Genomic DNA, 6,000 nt, shown 5'->3' with positions numbered 1-6,000 from the left:
TCTTAAGTATCTCCTAAAATAGATAGGACTTCTTCCTAAGTATCTCATAAAATAGATAGGACAAGCAACACTAGACACATTTTGCCAATAAGTAAACTAAGGCTCAAGGAAGGCTTATGAATCTAGGTTGGAGCTTCTTCCAAATCACCTTCATGTTATCTTTTGGCTTATAACTTTGTGCATGGCAGAACACTGCCTTTTCCAATACACTTGCACCCCTCCAACTCATTTGGGAAGGGTGTGGTGGTGATTACGGAGCAGAGCCGGGGTTTCAGATGTGAAGGGCGTCTGGCTCGGGCAATAGTTGGTGTTGTATTGCATGCACATCCTTACTCGTCACAAAGGTAGGAGTTTTTAAACACTGGCGCTAAGAATTGAAGGAATGTTGTTGAAGAAGGATGGATCCAAAGTGTGCTGGGAAGTAGGTGGAATGCATTTGTCTACAGTGTTTTGGGGAAGGTGCTCAGGCACTGTCATGAGCCACATGCGAAGGGTTGTTAGGGATCCTCGGACACAGACTCAGAGACAAGATTTTAGGAGAAGTTTATTGGAGACGAAATTCCAGGAAGCACAAGTAGAGGTGTGGGAAAGTGAGAATGAAGAGGAGTCAGTCACAGTGCGATCATTACCAGACAACGTGTCATGTGATGGAGAGGGATTCTTTAGGGGCACATTAGGAGACACACCTTAGAAAGACCTTGGCTTGGGGTCGAGGAAGCTGGTGTCTTCAGTCTCCTATCACATCCATTCTTGGTTGAAGGCTGCTTCTGAGGCATTAACACTGTGCATCTTACTTTCCCTGCCCTAAGGCAGAGGGCGACAGCGCTCTTCAGTGTAAAGAGACAATATTGAGTAAAGGTTCAGGCCAGGGGGATGTGGCCAAGGTACCAGTAAATTCTGCCAGAAGAGTCTTGAGCCAAATATTTTTTGAAGTCCTGTGGAAAGAGGTTTGTGAACTCCTTGTGTCAAATCTCTCCTTGAATGGAATGGTCTTGGAGCTGCAGAATAGAAAGAATTTAGAGGAGCCAACGGTTGTGTCTAATGTTCGCTTGTGGATATCAGCTGGCTGCATTCTGAATGGGACTGGTGCTTTGGCACCTCATCCAAGAGATGGCTGTGGGGCCTCGGGTGACTAAGGAAGGTTCTGGGTAGTCTATGGAGTTTGTACTTGACTGCTAACCTGAAAGTTTGGCAGTTTAAACCCAATCAGCAGCGCCACAGAAGAAAGGTCTGGTGATCTGCCCCCATAAACATGCTCTGCAGGTTAAGTTCTGTGACTCACAGAGTTGCCAGGAGGCAATGCACTTGATGGGAATTGGACTGGACGTTGAAGGTTAGTTAATACGACCACTCATTGCCATTGCGCTGGCTCTGACTTATGGTGGCAAAGTAACACCCTGCGTCCTAGGGCTTTTCAGGAACTGATTTCCTGGAAGTGGATCATCCCACCATTCTTCCAAGGCTCCTCTGGTTTGTCTGGAACTTCTAATATTCCAATTTGCAGCCAGGTGTGTTAACTGTTTTCTCCACACAGTGATTCCGGAAGGGTAAGGTGAAGCAGCTCTGGTGGCTCAGTAGTTAATTAAACTGGACAGCTACTAACTGTTTGGTTTGTACCCAGCCCCTGGACAATGGGAGGAAGATGTGGTAGCATGCTTCTGTAAAGATTACAGCCATGGAATTCCTAAGGCAGTTCTACCTGTCTTATGAGTTGTTATTAATTGGCATTGACTTGATAGCAACAGGAATTTTTTCTCTTGCTCTATTGCTTTGTTTTCGTGGCTCCATGGTTAAACACTTGACACTAACCCCAAAAGTTGTGGTTTGAATCCACCAGCTGCTCTGCAGCAGAAACCACCTGGCAATTTGCCCCCATAAAGGTGACCACCTGTGAGGCATTCGACTCTGTCCTATAAGATTGTTATGTTAGAATTAATTCAATGCACACAACAGGGTGACATGACTTAATGCTTTATTTTTTCTTAGCTTCCTGTTATTCAAAGCCTCTTATAACCCAGGGGATCGATTTGAACTCCCAAAGCCTAGATGGAGAGCCAGAAGTACACAGCTGACCTGCTTTAAGGTGAATTAATAGACTAATGACTGTAGGAGACCAGTTAGGATGGTGCTCTAAATTTGGACCAGTGATTCAGCACCTTTGACTTTTCTGAAGACAATTGAGCTGGCACTCATTCTTGGACCTTGTTTCATTCTCTGAGCCTGGCTCCTTACTCACTGAGTGAGCCTCTTCTGGATGATAGTGACAAGACATCTTTCAAACCAGTACTGAGTTACAATGGAGGTTCTCCTGCATGACTAGGTGAAAGGATGTGGATGGTTTGGGTGTTTGCTTCCCTCATTCCCAGCTCCTACTTCCCAAGTAGGTTCCCTCTGGACATATCATTTTAGTTATCCTAAGCTCTGAAGTATTCCCTGCTCAAAAGTTTTATCAGTGATGTCTACTCCATTTTTAACTGCCCCCTCCCAGCATGTTCCCCATGTCCTTCACTGAATTTATGACCCAATCTGATAGACTTGGTATCTGACCTACTTGTTTATCTATCTGCCTTCTGCTTGAATGTATATTCAATCAATGCAGACTTGTAGATCATTTTAAAAAAGGGATTTGAAGTTGGGGGATAAGTGTTGGGCTGTTAAATTCAAGGTTATCAGCTCAAATCCACCAGTCTCTCTTCAAGAAAAAGATGAGGCTCTGTGTTCCCATAATGATTTACAGTCTTGGAAACCCTATTGAGGATTATTATTGGTCAGCTTTGGCTTAATTTTGTGAGTTTGGTTTCAGCTCTATTCCCAGTACTCTGAATAGCGCCTACAACTTACTAGAAGTTCACTAAATATATCTTGAAAGAACAGATGAACATAGTGCACAGAGGAACTAAAGGTGAGTTCACTGTGGCCTTTCTACAAAGAACAACAGCTTGGTGTTCTTTAGTGGAAACACATGTTCCTCGAGTTTCCTGGCAGGCCAAATTGAGAGGCATGATCTTAAATTGCATCATCCAAATTTTACAATAGTTTTTCATCATCACACTGAGGCCACTTACCCGCTGAGAAATCTCTTCAAATGAATGACCTGAGCTACACCTGCAGAAACTCAAACCACTGCATTGTGTGTGTGTGTGTGTGTGTGTGTGAGAGAGAGAGAGAGAGAGAGAGAGAGAGAGAGAGAGAGAGAGAGAGAGAGAGAGAGAGCGAGCGAGCTACCCAAACAACTAGAATAGGTTTATCTGCATTGCTATTGTGGAGCATTAGGAAGATATAGAGAAGGTGGTAGGGTTGACAGAGGCAATGCTGGTAGTCTAGCCAGTGGGAGTGGTGATGGTGGTGGTAATGGAAGTGGTGGTAGAACAAAGAGTGTTAGGGACGGTGGTGGCGATGTGGAAAGATGGTTGAGGCAGTGGAAAATGAAGGATAGTGTTAGGTGAGGCAGGTGGTGAGGGCGGTATAGGAGTGGTGAGGTGCTGATGGAGATGTTTTGGGTAGTGGAAGAGGGAAGTACTGATGATGGAAAAGTGATGATGTAAAGATCACTGGAAACATGTACCAATAAGAACTTGTATATGAATATTCACAGCAGCATTGTTTATAATAACCAAAAGGTACAAACAACCCAAATATTCTCAATGAAGGACATTGTATATTCATGCAATACTGTATTATTCAACATAAAAAGGAATTAAGTTCAGATACATCCTGAAATATGGTGAAAGAAGTCAATAAAAAAACCCATACTTTATTATTCTATTTATATAAAATATATAAAAAATCTAAAAATAATATTAGAAATATTTGGACATGGGTAGCATCCTACGTTAAATTGTATTTGTGTTGAAATTCTTGGATATAATGGTATTATCCTTATGTAGAAAATTTTGTCTCAAAAAACTCACATGGGATTGGGTATTTAGGGGTGAAGTTGTCATGGTGTCTGCAACAACTTCTTTTCAAAAGAGAGATCATTAAATATGTGAAGATAAGCAAAATGTGAACAGGTAGGAAATTGAAGTGGTGAAGGTGAGGACCGTGACCGTGCTGGCCGTGAAGTGGGTTCTTAGACGAGGGTACTGGAGGAGGTGGTGCTATAGGTGGTACTGATCATCCAAATACTTATCTTTAAAAGTTCAGAATAGGTAAATGTGTAGACCAAAAACCAACCCTTTTTCTATGGCGTCGATTCTACTTCATAGCAAATCATCTATAGGATAAAGTACAACATACTCGTTCGTGTTCCTAAGGCTGTAAATCGTTATGGAAGCAGAAAGCCTTATCTTTCACCTAGAGCACCTGGTACATTCCAGATTGCTAACCCTGTGGTTAGCAGGCCAACCCATAGCCCACCATGGTGCCAGGGCTCCCGGGTAAATGTGTGGACACAGGAAATAATTCAAGGTCTCCTAGAGCTGGGAGAGCAGGGAGAGTGATTGCTTTCATAAGTACCGTATTTCGTTTACGGGTTATCAAATAGTCTAAAACTACATTGTACAACGTGGGAAATAGACTAAAACCTCTTACATTGGACATTTTAAATGCATGGATTTGAAGGTATATCAAGAACAAACGTTTTACAGAAAGAAACTGGGGGTGGTTATGAGTCGAAATGAACTTGAGGGCAGGCTGGTGGGTTGGCCGTGGCCGGTGCTGAGAGTGGTCCATGTTGCAGACGCTGGGAAGAAGAGAGACGGGAAAGGGTGCCTACTGGGTATCACAGAGCTGATTCTGCCTCAAAGTGACCCTATGAACCCCAAAGGGTTCCTTAATACCCATCTTTCAAGAGGAGTACAGAATGCCAGGTCTTTCCCGCACAGAGTGACTGGTGACTTCGAACGGCCAGTCTTTCAGGGTAGAAATCAAGTGCTTAATGATTGTGCTGTCCACCAAAACCAAATTTGGACTCATAGCGACCCTTCAGGATCACGTAGAACTGACGTTTGCTTAAGCCCGGTGCCACCAGGGCTCCTGAGACGATCACTGTAAACCTGCCTCTAGTCCGAGTAACACAGGGGTCCACCAGATTTGAATTGTTTTTTTCTATGGCAATTACAAAATGACTGTTTCTTCCATCGCCAACACTGTAGCCACAATAAAACATTTCAAAAACATTTTATGGAAATCAGGGACACAACTCCTCATGGCCATTAGATTCGTGTCTAAGAGGGATATGATTTTTCCACATAGCATCCTCAGCACAAAGAACTGCCTTTTTAAGAACAATGAGGAGTTATGTATCTGATGTTATGCATTGAATTTTGTCTCCTTCAAAGAATATGCTACACACCCTAACCTCTATTGCCCTTGATTATAAGCCCCCTTGGGAGGGGCTGGCTTTGCTATGTTAATGAGGCACAGTTAGTGTGGGGCATTTCTTGAGTTACTCTCTTGAGAGATACAAGGGGTGGGGGTGGGCAGTGCGCCCAGCTGCTTGAAGATCTCCCAGAAGCCAAAGCTAAAGGAGACAAGAGCCTTTCTCCAGCTGACAGGGACATCTTCCCCCATGCACTGACACCCTGAAGTCAGACTTCTCGTCTTCCCAACTGTAAGAAACAGATCGGTTTGTTAAAACCACAAACTCCGGTATTTCTGTTATTGCTGACTAGCTCAAGATACCTGGCTCCTTCTTGCGCGAGTGCAAAGGCAGACAAGGTCCATGAAGAAATGGAAGCAGACATCTGGGGTCTATAATTTTTAATAATTTTAAACTAGCTACAAAATGCCAATCACTTCACAAACCGACAGAGGAGACAGGAGGAATTTAATATCACATGCTGTAATGATATTCATCTCACAGTTTATCTATATTTCATTCATTATAGTATTATTTTTTTTAGGTTTCTTTATCAGCGACTAAACATCTCAGCAATTTGGTGTGCATAGCTCTAGATTAAGCAACAGAGAATTGTACTGATAACAAACCACAGGGGAAATGGCAATTAATAAGAGTCAGCCTGATAAAATTTACATCTCCACACTGCTCCATCGCAA

This window comes from Tenrec ecaudatus, chromosome 12, assembly GCF_050624435.1.
Source record: "Tenrec ecaudatus isolate mTenEca1 chromosome 12, mTenEca1.hap1, whole genome shotgun sequence".
Taxonomy (NCBI): Eukaryota; Metazoa; Chordata; class Mammalia; order Afrosoricida; family Tenrecidae; genus Tenrec; species Tenrec ecaudatus.
This window is presented reverse-complemented; position numbering follows the sequence as displayed.